The sequence below is a fragment of the Nycticebus coucang genome, chromosome 3 (assembly GCF_027406575.1).
Source record: "Nycticebus coucang isolate mNycCou1 chromosome 3, mNycCou1.pri, whole genome shotgun sequence".
NCBI classification, from domain to species: domain Eukaryota; kingdom Metazoa; phylum Chordata; class Mammalia; order Primates; family Lorisidae; genus Nycticebus; species Nycticebus coucang.
The window spans coordinates 139,666,097-139,679,512 of NC_069782.1; the positions used below are offsets into that span (position 1 = coordinate 139,666,097).

At 41.3% G+C, this 13,416-nt stretch overlaps 1 protein-coding gene across 2 annotated transcripts in view; it reads left to right on the forward strand.

Moving 5' to 3' along the window:
- Nucleotides 1-13,416, forward strand: part of RBM20 (RNA binding motif protein 20) — a 213,455-nt gene that overhangs the window by 40,068 nt on the left and 159,971 nt on the right. The gene's annotated exons all lie outside the window — the stretch shown is intronic.

Genomic DNA, 13,416 nt, shown 5'->3' on the forward strand with positions numbered 1-13,416 from the left:
ACAAGGTAGGAAAATAGAATTATGGGAATACTCAAAAGTTTATTCACACAACACATACTGTAAAAACATAACCAAAGAGCAAAGATTAATAAAATTTGTGCAAAAAATATTTAGATGTCAAGACATTTAATGCATTCATTTTCTATTAACTGGCTATGAGGGTGTCACCAAATGGAATTCTGTTTTAAGACACCTTTGAGCCTGTAGCATGCTGAAACGATGATCTTGTAACTTGGCTCACTTTGGTTAAAACAGTGTCATTGAAGGGACCTCCTGAGTTGAGGCCACCCATGGAAAGCATCTGATTATGTAACTTCTCCCTCATTGTTAATTTCTGGTAAGATGCAGTTTAGTCTGGAAATCACCGTTGAGTGAGAGGACCAGGGACCTACACTCCATCCTGCCACCAACTTTCTTGGTCGATGAGCTTGGCTTCTTTGAGACTTGGAGACTTGGTGTCATGTCTGGAATATGAGGAGATTGAGCTTAATGACCTAAAAGGGGTTTTCTAGGTTTAAATTTTATTTCAGAAGCAATGGGCTGTGAGAGAATGTTTGGGATAGATGTACTTCATACCCAAAGAAGATGTGAGCTTTTCACATAGTGTGATGCAGTTGGAGTGCTTGTCCAGGAGTCTGCAAGTCCTGAGCTCAGCAAGACCACAGACTCCTGCAGTGACTTGGTTTATTTTTCCTCAGGCCTGGAGCACAGATGAGTTCATGCTCAGTTCTCGTGACCCGGCACAAAGTGGGAGATAGTGGAAATGGTGGGAAATGAAGAAATAAAGCCAAGAAAGACATAGACAAAGAAAGATAGGAGACGAGAGACAGGATGACCTTGGGAGGACTGATACAGTTGATAGCTGCAGCCAGCACCTGAACTGTGGAAACAGCTTTATTTGTACAGTATCTTAACAAGGTTGCTTAAATCTTAACACATGGGGTAGAGATCATCCTTAAAGAGGAAAAACTGTGTGCCTGCCAATAACAAGGAAAGTATGCGTGGGCTACGTGACTTCTGGCAGGTGAAAAGAACGTTGTTAAAGGAGGAGAAGTGGTTGGGGGTTGCTCCCTGAGCATTTCCCAGGCTGTGGGGGCCAAGCCGCCCATAGCCCATTCCCCACACTCTGCTGCAACCCACATTTAGACAAGGAGTCTCTGTAGTGGTTTACCATGCAGCTTCTGGGTTCAAATTCAGGATACTCTGCTAAGTAGCCATGTGGACATGAGCAGAGGGCTGGGCCTCCTTGATCCTCAGTTCTTTGAATCTATGTCATGGAGCCTCTGTTTCTCATTTACAAATACTCCTCTCTTCCTCTCAAGCCTGGGGCAAGGATGAAGACCAGGTAAAGTTATCAGCACAGTACTGGCCACATACTATGTGCTCAATGAATTTTCATTTTCTTTTTTCTTCTTGATGATGATTATTATGGTTCTGTTACTATAGTTCTTCGGTTGGGCACTTGGCATAACCCCATGTGTCATGGTTTCTGACCAGGGTGACTGTTTCACAGGCTATTTTGAAAATCAAATGTGATGAAGTGAAAATGCTTTGTGAGCACTCGAGTCCTCCCCAAAAGGCTGGGCGGGTGAAAGTGCAGGTCTGCCCTTCTGTTTTCTCCGCAAGGGCTTGGCTAAGGTCTGGAAGGCAGGTCTGTCTTCCTGCAGCCCTGAGGGACGAGGCACATGCTGTCCACCTCCCAGCCAGGTGGACAGGCCTAGCATGCAGTGGCCACAGCGTAGTCGTCCATTTGGTGACTGTCATTCACAGGCTGTCGCATGCCAGAGGCACCTCACCCTCAGTTTCGTGTCTGGACTGATGCTGCTCCTTCTAATCTCCTCTTCTGAAATGTCTAGAGAGGAACACAGTAGGACAGCAGTGTTTTTTTAATGACTTTATAATTAGCCTAAATAATTATTTTTAAACAGTGAAATGCAGAAACTGGGAGTGGTGGCACCTGTTGTCACACAGGCTGCCCTGGGGAAGAGCAATTAGTTTGGAAAAACCACTGGAATGTTCTTGGTGAGGGCGGAAGTCCGGGTGTGGGTGGTGGGTTTGCGCCGTGGGTGTGTTGCCTCCTTTTGAGCAGATGGGGCTGAAGGAATGTCCAGAGGGGGGAGGACAGCACTGAAAGGGGAAGGCCCGAAGGGCTGTTTTTCAGTCCAAATGGTCCATTCATAAAACACCTCTTCCTCCTCCAAATGGCACCAGCTACTGCCTGGTTTCCCCTACCTCAGGATTTCGGTTCTCTCAAAGGGGGGAGAAGCAGGGCAGCTAAAAAGGTGGTAGGAGCTCCCTCTGCAAGCCTCCTGTTTTTTTTTTGGAGACAGAGTCTCACTTTGTTGCCCTCGATAGAGTGCTGTAGCATCACAGCTCACAGCAACCTCCAACTGTTGGGCTTAGGCGATTCTCTTGCCTCAGCCTCCCTAGTAGCTGGGACTACAGGTGCCCACCACAACACACAGCTATTTTGTTGTTGTTGTTGCAGTTTGGCTGGGGCTAGGTTTGAACCTGCCACTCTCGGTATATGGGGCCGGCGCCCTACTCACTGAGCCACAGGCGCCGCCCAACCTCCTCTGTTTAACTGCTGTCCTGGGCTGGCTATGACGAATGGCCTCAGCCTGCTCATCGCATGTTCAGCTGTGAGCCGGGATTTACCACGGACTGACACACAGCTAACCCGCAGGGCACACCTGCGCACCGTGCGTGTCACCAGGGGGCCGGGTGGGGTGGATGCCCGGGGGAGGCGCTGACCCTCCTTCCACGGGACCTTCCCTGCCTCGCCCACCTAGGCGGCGTGGAGACGGGCGGCTCTCCTGCAGCGGCTCCTTGCAGGGGAGAGCTGCGCCCACACCCTTCCTTCCTGTCCTGCTGTGTGCCCCTCCCCCCATTTCCCTTTACTTCTCTTTGCTTTCCACTTCTTCAAGTCTGTCTCTCGTTCTCTCTCCCTGGTCAGGCGATGTTTGTTATAATTCACACAATTTGTGATTTCTTATAATTCATGACAAATCTTGGGTCTGTGCAGCCCGTTTCTTTCCGGGAGGGAAGCTGTTGCTCAATGGGAGAGAAATAGGGCTCCTGCTTTTCTCACATCCCTCACTGATGGTGCGGGGACAGTCCTTGAGCAAACGAGGAAGGTACACCTCTGCTGAAAGCGTTTCACTGCCTGGTCGGGGCTTCTGGAGAAGCTGGGGGCAGAACTGGCCCTGAATTCCAGGGACACAGTGTCTCCCTCTGCTGTCAGACCACGGCTCCTCTGAGACCAAACTTCTCAGACCCAGAAGGTTTTCTTCACATCTGCCTGTCCTCCAGGATTGGTTTCGCCTTCCCGAGACGGCCTGGGAGAGATTTAGATGTCTGTGTTCACCCTCTTGTTTAGTACTCTGCGTTTAAGTACAGGGGTCCCCAAGCTGCAGTCTGTTTGTAAAGGCAATACCGTGTGAAGCCAGGAATGCTCTCTGTAATCCCGTCTGCCTTCAGGCCACTGGCTTGAAGCATTGGTGACACTTGGATTATTTTTACAGTTGCCTTTAAGCCCCATAAAGACAAACTTTGAAGGCTGATGAGGCTGGTCTAGAGGTGGCAGCTGCTGCCGCTCTCCTGTCTCAGGTCAGGCTGAGGAGTTCATCGTAATTGTTTTTTAACTTTTAATTTTAAATCATCTTGGACTTATAGGAAATTGGCAAAAATAGTATAGTACAGAGCATTCCTGTATACTTTTCACCTAGTCTCTCCTGGTTGCCTAATCATGATACATTTATCAAAATCAAGAAAAGAATATTGGTATAATACTAGTAATTGAATTAGTGATTTTTTTTTTCAGATTTCAGCATGTTTTTTCCCTACTAATGTCTTTTTTCTATTTCAAGATACAGTCCAGGATCCTCCCTGGTATTAGTTGCCATGTCTTCCTAGTCCCCTTCAGTGAGTGACGATACCTCTGTCTTTCCTTGTCATTCATGACCCTGACACTTTTGAAGAGTACTGCCAGTTATTTTTGTAGAACTAGGATCGGCCAACATTTTCTATCAAGGGCAAGATAATAAACATTTTCCGCTTCGTAGGCCATGTGGTCTCTGTTGCAACTACTCAACACAAAAGGAGCACAGACAATATGCTGTAGACAACATAGCACAAAAGCAGCCTCAGACAATATGCAATAGATGAGCGAGGCTGTGCTCTGATATGACAATGGGCAGAGGTTCAGATTGGTCCTTGGGCTGTACTTTCGCAGCCTCTGTTGTAAAAGATCTTCAGGATTTGCGCTTGCCTGAGGTGCCCCTGTGATTGGATTGAGGTTATGCATTTTTAAAAATAAGGATCCCACAGATAGAATGTGCTCTTTCAGTGTATCACTTAGTCACTTGGTTAAGGTGGTGTTCACTGCAAAGTAAAAAGTTGCTATTTTTATTTTGTAATTAAGAATATTTTGGGAGAGAGGCTGTAGGATTATGCAAATATCTTATATCTCCTCAAACTTTTACCTGCTAATTTTAGTATTTGCTGGAGCTTGCCTGCAACAATTACTGCCATGTTCTAATATTGATTTTGTATTTCATGCATCCATTTTACATATATTAATTGGAATTCTTTTGTAAGGAAGAGCTGTTCCCTCTCTCCCGTTTATCAATTATGTATATCAGTATGGAATCAACTATTTCTTTTACTTTGATGATGATATCGATTTTTGCAGTGGTTGTCAACTATCACCCCCTCCCTTTTTTTCTATCTTGACTTAAAAAAATTATTAATTAAAAAATGGAATAGATTTAGGGGTACAAGTTAAATTCTGTTCCCTATGTTTTGTATGGTGGTGAAGTATGGGCTGTTAGCATACCTACCACCCAAGTAGTGTATGTTGTACCCCACTGGTAATTTTCCATCCTTGCCCCTCCCACCCTCTGGCCTTTTTCATTTCCAATGCCCGTTTTTCTCCTCTGTGTGCTCTTGTGTAGCCACTTACAAGTGAGAACACAAGCAATTTATTTTTCTGACTTTACGTAGGATAATGGCCTCCAGTTCCATCCAAGTTGCTACAAAAGATATTATTTCATTTTTTTTTAAATCACTGAGTAGTATTTCAGTAGTTTTGGGAAAGACGGTGTTATGGTCCATTATTTCACTTCCAAGAAACATAGTTGACAGCGTCCATCCTGCTTCCCCCGTGCAAGTCTCCCCTTGCTCCGCTTATTGGTGGTGTTGGGTGGGCTTCATTGGTTTCCGTCTGTGTGGATTTACATTTCTTGATTTTTGTGTATCTCAAAACTTTTGTAATGATCCATGGATCCACATTTTCTTAATCCACTCATTGGTTAATGGGCACCTAGTTTTATTCCATATCTTTGCGATGGTCAGTTGGGCTGTGATAAACATAACACAAGCAGGTGTCTTTTTTTTTTTTTTTTTTTTTGAGACAGAGTCTCACTATGTCCCCCTCAGTTGAGTGCCGTGGCTTCATAGCTCACAGCAAACTCAAACTCTTGGGCCTAAGTGATTCTCTTCCCTCAGATTCTCAAGTAGCTGGGACTACAGGTGCCTGCCACAACACCCAGCTATATTTTTATTGCAGTTGTCATTGTTATTTAGCTGGCCTGGGCTGGGTTTGAACCAGCCAGCCCGGGTGTATGTGGCCAGCACCCTACCCACTGAGCTACAGGTGCCCACCCCAGGTGTCTTTTTGATGTAATGATTTCTTTTCTTTTGAGTAGAGACCCAGAAGAGGGATTACAAGATCAAATGGAGATCTACTTTTGGTTCTTTGAGAAATCTCCAGTCTGAGCTCCACAGAGGTTGTACTAATTTACATTTCCTGCCCTCAGTGTATACATTGTTATTTGGGGCAACATCTATTATTTAACTTTTAATAATAGTTATTCTAATTAGAGTAAGATGGTATCTTGTTGTCATTTTAATTTGTATTTCCATGATGATTAGTGATTTTGAGCATTTTCTCATATGTATTGGCCACTTATATATCTTCTTTTGAAAATATACAAGTTCATGTCATTTGCCTAATTTTTTAAATTTTTTTTTTTTTTTGAGACAGAATCTCACTCTGTTGTCTTGGGTAAAGTGCCATGGTGTTTTCATAGGTCATAGCAACATCAAACTCGGGCTCAAGCAATTCTCTTACATCAGCCTCCTGAGTAGCTGGGACTATAGGTACCCACTGTGATGTCAGGCTAGTTTTTTTTTTTAATTTTTAGTAGAGACGGGGTCTCAATCTTGCTCAGGCTGGTCTCAAACTCAAGCAATCCACCCACCTGGGCCTCCCAGGTATTAGGATTACAGGCGTGGCCTAGCACACCTGGCCTCATTTGCCCACTTTTTAATGGGGTTATGTTTTTTCTTTTGCTGAATTGTATGAGTTCCTTATAGATTCTGGATATTAGTCCTTTGTTGGACGCATAGTTTGTAAATATTACCTTTCATTCTGTAGGTTGTCTATTTTCTTGATTATTTCTTTTCTGTGCAAAAGCTTTTTACTTTAATTATGTCCCATTTGTCTATTTTTGTTTTAGTTGCATTTACTTTTGGGCGCTTAGACATAAATTCTTTGCTTATGCAAATGTACAAAAGAGTTTTTCCTGGGTTTTCTTCTAGGATTTTCATGGGTTTCAGGTCTTATATTTGAGCCTTTAATCTATCTTGAGTTAATTTTTGTGTGTAGTGAAAGGTAGGGATTCAGTTTCATTCTTCTGCATATGGCTATTCATTCTCAGCACCATTTATTGAATAGTGTCCTTTCCCCATTATATGTTTTTGTCTGCTTTGTTGAAGATCAGTTAGTTGCAAGTATATGGTTTTATTTCTGGGTTCTCTATTTGGTTCCATTGATCCATATGTCTACTTTTCTTCTAGTATCATGCTGTTTTCATTACTATAGCTTTGCAGTATAACTTGAAGTCGGGTAATATGATGCCTCCAGTTTTGTTCTGTTTGCTTAGAACTCCTTTGGCTATTCAGTCTGTTTTTGGTCCCATATGAATTTTATAATTGTTGTTTCTAATTCTGAAATATCACCCCTTTTGGACTTCTTTGATCTCATCTAACTCTTGACCATTGTCTTGTTTCCATAGTCAGGTTTATTCTAATTACAACTCTGTAAGGAGCACTGGTCAAATTTAACAATTTCAGGGGAAAGCACAGCTGGTTGAGTTACAGAGTAAGTGTCAGATTTGGAGAAATGATTGGTAATGACTTTTCATTAATCTTGTTGTGTGCAATAGGTGTTTGGTGGTATTTTCTTGTAAATTCTAGATTAGGTTTGAATTGTGAGTTTGGCTTAAATTACTAGCTCCTTCTTCTTTTGGTCTTTAAAAGCTTTATATTTATTCTATTTGCCGAGAAAGGTTATTCAAGACTGAAACCATTGCTTAGGTGCAGACTTTAAAGCAAATTGAGTTTCATTACCTTTGTACTCTCATTTCAGTATTAAAGTAAAATGTCAGTTTAAATGATTTTGCCTTAATCAGCAAGCCAATCAGGGTTCCAATCCAATTTTCAAAAGTTATTTGATCTTCTTTTAAAAACAAAATGAATATGTTGAGCCATTTTTCTAAAATAGGAGAAATAGAAATTTCTCCCTATGATTAAAATTATTCCCATAGTAATCATACGGAATATTAGGCGAACAGTTGGCAAGGATGGCTTTGGTGTTTTTGTTAGCACTTTTGATGATTTCAGAAACTGAGGGCTGTTTGGTCAATGGTGATGGAAGGAAGAGAGAAAAATCAAAGACTATGCTGTGACAAAGAACAGGGTTGTATTTCTCAGTTCACAAGATTTTTAGTTAGTTTTTTCCAGGGTGGAAGGATAAGGAAATTCATTCATCTTTTAAAGAAATTCGTGGAGAGAGTCTTTCTGCAGTGTCAAGAAAAAAATGGACAGATAAGAATTATTATTTTCCCATGACATTGTTAGAGCAAAAACAAAACAAAACCCACCAAAAAAAAAAAAAAAAAAAAAGAATTTAGGGAGCTTCTGATTTGTCCTCGTACAGAATTCAAAGCCTCATAAATTGCAACTTAATTTCTACTTTCTTTGGTCCCCAAACAAGTGTGTGCTATACTTGTGTACAAAGCATTGTGGAAGTTCAGACAGGTTCTCGTTAGTCAGAAATTGCACCCCAAATCCTGGCATAGTATTTCTACATGACTTGTTCATGTTGCCCCATCATAGAGTTGGATGAAAAGCCAAGATGTTAATACTTAAAAATATTTGCAATAGAGAATCATAGACTTTGTCACTATACATTTATTTCACTATCCATGAGACAGCTTAGGATGTGATAAGATGTGGTAAAGTCACATCCTTGAATCAGATGTAGATCTCTTAAAGCTTAGGACCACACAGATAATCACCAACAAGTTCCCCTAAAATGGGGACAAGTAAAAAGTCTTCTGGTAAAATGGCTGGATGATTGTGGAGGATCCTGACATCTTGAGAAGTGAATATATTTACAAAAGCTTCAGCACAAGGAGACCAGCCGGCCTGGACCACAGTGGGCAGTGGGTTTGCTCATTTGTAAAATGAGGTGATTGGACCAGCTGTTGGGTTGTGGGGCCTCTCCTGTCCTTTCCAGGGTTTGTGGTCACTGAGGACGCTCAGCACTTTCCCACGTGACCTTATGGACTCATTGTCATCTCGTCCTTGGCGGGCCTGTCAAAAAGAAGTTATTTCGAAAGCATATCGCTGATTGCACATTTTATTCTATCAAGTGCTCTGCGCGTCTCACGTAGCTGCTGGAGGCCTCTGAGATAAGAGTGGAAAAGTGCCCTGTGCCCTTCTGAGTGGTGGGGGATCTATTTTCGACTTGGAGAGTGGTGACAAAGCTGTCTTCTGTCAGGTCAAACTCGCGGGGACTTTCTTGTTTTTTGTTCTTCTATTGGCAGCTGTGCCTGTGTTCAGAATGGTCATGGGATAGCTGGAAGATAGCTCTGGCATTTAAACACCTAGATAGGGATGATGGAATGTATTTCTCTTTGCTATTTTGGTTTGCACGCCCCTACTAGTCCATAGTAAGAGGACAGACCTCTGGGAGTGGGCAGGAAAAGACGTCAAACTTCAGGTTTGGAAGGTACGGAATTCATCATTGGCAGTTTTAGTGTCTGGAAAGGGTATGGCTGGGAGGAAAATGGAAAATAAAGGTTGGATTTGAGGCTGCCTTGGGCAGGAAGAGATGGAGGTGGACTGGGGCTAACCTTCTCAACATAAAACTAATAGGATCAGAGCAAGGCCTTTTTTCTTTTTTTTGTATGCTGTGTAAAACATAAATTAAAACCCAACCACTAAAAATTTCATTTCTGTAATGCTTTTATATACCATAGAGTTTTTGTTTTAAAATCACAATGATGCAGGCTGGTGTGATGGGAGAACTTTTAAGAGACCATCTAAATCCTCCCAGGTACTTACCATAAGCCTGCATGAGCTCGGACAGGGCTCTGCTGAAAAACTCACTTCCAGCATCTTGCACCCACATCAAATGGCCGTGGAGCTTTCACAAGTACTTTAATCTCACATAGGTTCAGTTTACTCATCTGCAAGATGGAACCATGTCCATTCCTGCCTTTACGTATTTTGTTAAACCTGTGTTAGAAAGTAGGGGTCTCACACTCAGACCCTACTTTCTTATATTTCTGAATAGGAGCTAGTAATCAATGACTCTTCCCCTCACCCCTCCTGTATTTAAGGTCATGACTTCCTTTGAGATTCTGATGAAAGTATGGGCCTTCTTCTTCTTCCTCCTCTTCTTTTTTTTTTGAGATTTGCCCTGGGTAGACTGCCATGCTATCATAGCTCCCAGCAACCTCACATTCTTGTGCTCAAGCAATCCTGTTGCCTTAGTCTCCCAAGTAGCTGGGACAACAGCTGCCCACCATAACACCTGGCTAGTTTCTCTACTTTTAGTAGACAGGGTCTCACTCTTGCTCAGGCCGTTCTTGAACTCCTGAGCTCAAGCAATCCACCTACCTCAACTTCCCAGAGTGCTAGGATTATAGCCATGAGCCACTGTGCTCACCAGTATGGACCTTCTTTACACACACACATGAGCACACACACAATTTAGTATCTTATGTCAAGGGTTCACATGCTGAATCCAAGTAAAAAAAGCTCTGATTTTAATGTGCTTTTCAAAAATGGAAATTATAATTTTATCTGCAAGGACTTGGTTTTTACAGATGCCTGGCCTTTGGGATTTTCTGCTTGTATGCATCTTTCTCCATCATTTATTTTTACAGTGGAAGAAATCATTAAGTTGTGCTCATATCAGCTCAGTGCTTTTCTGGTAATGTTCCAGTGTAGCTCCCTAGAACAAGACTGTAGGCTATCAGAGGTGAGACTGTAAATTAAACAGAAGGAAAAGCTGAGTCATATGGTAATGACTGGGAATAGTAAGGTATTAAAAGTATATATATCAAAGGGGCCTGAATCATGTTTCCTTTTCCACCGTTAAAATGTCATAATTAACTAGAGGGTTAACATGTTTTTGAATGATGAGCCCAATCAATGTGATTTAAATTGTCCGTGATATATTTATAGCTGAATGATTAAGTCAGATGATGCAGCAAAACACTTAAGTCATATTTATAGTCATTGATGGTTTTACGCGTTATGAGAGAGAGGCATAGTTACACCAAATTAAACTGGGACATCTGATCCAGACATCGTTTCAGTAATTTCATGGGAAAAAATAAATCTAAATGAGCAAAAACTGTTTGGATATTAACTCCAGGCTGATGGTATTACAAGTTTTCCCAGTTAATTAGTAACACATATCTTAGGACAAATGTTTGAAACTGAAATCTCATGTTTTCACATAACAGACCAGGAGCTGAGCTCTCTGCTGTCCCACTGCTTTGCTGTGTGACCTTGGGCAGGTCACTTCATCACGGTGGAGCTGTGAAATTCAGGAACGTGGCTATATTATCTTACATGAGAAAAGATTTTTTCCCATGTCAGTCATTTTGCGACTTTAATTGTGTGATTGCTGCTGTAAAAAAATGTCATATCAGCATTGAAAATACATATAGGTAAGTGCATAAATTGTAAATACATGGTTCATTCATGTTCACCCTCTAAACAGCCCTCTGATTAAGAAATAAAACCTTAGCCAGCTATTGTGGCGGACGCCTATAGTCCCAGCTACTCAGGAGGCTGAAGCAAGAGAATCGCCTAAGCCCAGGAGCTAGAGGTTGCTGTGAGCTGTGATGCCACGGAACTCTACCGAGGGTGACAAAGTAAGACTATGTCTCAAAAAAAAAAAAAAAGAAAGAAAACCTTATCAACATCCTGGAAACCCTGCCTTGTCCTTTCTCTGAGTCATGAGTTCCACTCTTTTTTTTTTTTTTTTGATGTCACTAGAGAATTAAAACTTTTATTGCAGCTTAAGTTGTGGTACAGAAATACATTTCAACTGATTTAAGTCCAACACCAATGAAGGGAGAAATTGTGGCACCAAAACTTTCCCTCTTCTATCAGACTAAGATGAAATTAGATTACTATTCAATCTAGTTTTCTCTTTTCTAGACTTTGTTCCACACAAATGTGCAGGTTTTCAATTAGAATTCTTCAATCTGTTGGGAAAAAAAAATCAGACCTCAAGCCAACAATTAGATCTACTGGAATGCTGTTCAAGAACAAAATCACTTTGAGCATTGGTCCCCAAAACAGAACATCCCAAAACATTAGGTGCTAGGCTCATTACAGAATCCAACTCACAGAGTTGGATCAAAACTTACAGAGTTATTAATGCAAGTATACAATTGACACATGGCACAAGTTTTCACACTGATTGAAAACTTCCTCCATGAAACTTTCAATCAACATGCTTAAAATAAGTCAAAAGTGTTCCATGCCACTTGATTTCTTTTTTTTTTTTTTTTGTGGTTTTTTGGCCGGGGCTGGGTTTGAACCCGCCACCTCCAGCATATGGGACCGGCGCCCCACTCCTTGAGCCACAGGCACTGCCCAATGCCACTTGATTTCAAACCAAGTTGATTTTATGTTTAGAAACACTAAAAAAGGTGTTTCATTTATAAATACAGAAGGAACAAAACATCACGATATCAATCTAGTAATTATCAAAATATAGTGAGAAGAAATACAAAATGTCGTCAACTGTGCTGTTCGCTTAGTTGCTCACATCCCACAGTATTTGCAAATACGGTTAAAAGATGCCAACTCTTGAAAGCCTCTATTTTAGTCATTTCCCACTGAGTATTTTAGAATTTAGTAAGTTTTACTTATTTATTCACTCATTCATATATTCTGCTTCATGGTGTTTGTCTGAATAACCTGGATGATTCTTCTCATTCTAGGCAGTTGCTCATTTGATCTTGTGAATTCCGTGGTAACAGAAAACCATACTTAGAGAACACAGGAAGTCAGAACACTCACATGCATCACAAAGTCACAGAATTTGAAGTCACAAGATGAAAAAGACATTGATTTTGCTTTTTTTTTTTTATTGTTGGAGATTCATTGAGGGTACAATAAGCCAGGTTATACTGACTACATTTGGTAGGTAAAGTCCCTCTTGCAATCATGTCTTGCCCCCAGAAGGTGTGGCATGCACCAAGGCCCCGCCCCTCTGCCTCCTTCCCTCTCTCTGCTTTTCCTTCCCCCACCATAACCTTAATTGTCATTAATTGTCCTCATATCAAAATTGAGTACATAGGATTCATGCTTCTCCATTCTTGTGATGCTTTGAACCAAAATTTACAGCATATTATATTAGTGGAAATGGCTGCTAAAGTAAAAGTTAACATCAATGATCCAAGCTGAACTGACTTACTGAATCTAGTATAAACTTTATGCTAAACTTTCTTGGCAATCATGTTAGTAGTAAAAACCCTTTTATTGACTACTTAGCAAGTAAAGGCTAATCTCATTTACTGATGAGTACAGAATTACATATGATTTCTGGAGTTTACCCAATACACCCTAATCTCCACCTATAATTCTCTATGGGTCTTCCTTGCTGATCAAGCACTGGAGTTTATTTTTGTGACTGTCGTCCAAAAGAATCCATACCAATAAAAAGGAGCCCAAATAAGAAAATTAAGCCCAGGGGTGATCTCCCCTTTTTGCCACCTGGGGCATAAGATTTGTATATAAACCCACAGTGTTGACAGTGTATTGCTTTATTTGGAGGGCTTGGGGGAGACACCATGGTGAGGGAAGAAATCAATTATAGGAGTATAAATGCACAGACGAATAATTTTAAAATAGTAATACGCAAAGTAAGTAACTGCAATCATTTTAAGAGGACCCAACTTGTGGAAGGAAAACTTTAATAACTGCTGTTGCAAAAAACACCTGTAGGAAGTAGAAATTGTCCCAGTAACATTAGCAAAGAATAAGTTCTAGAAAGTGGAGGTAACTGGATGTAAAATTCTGGCAGCAATTTAAAAG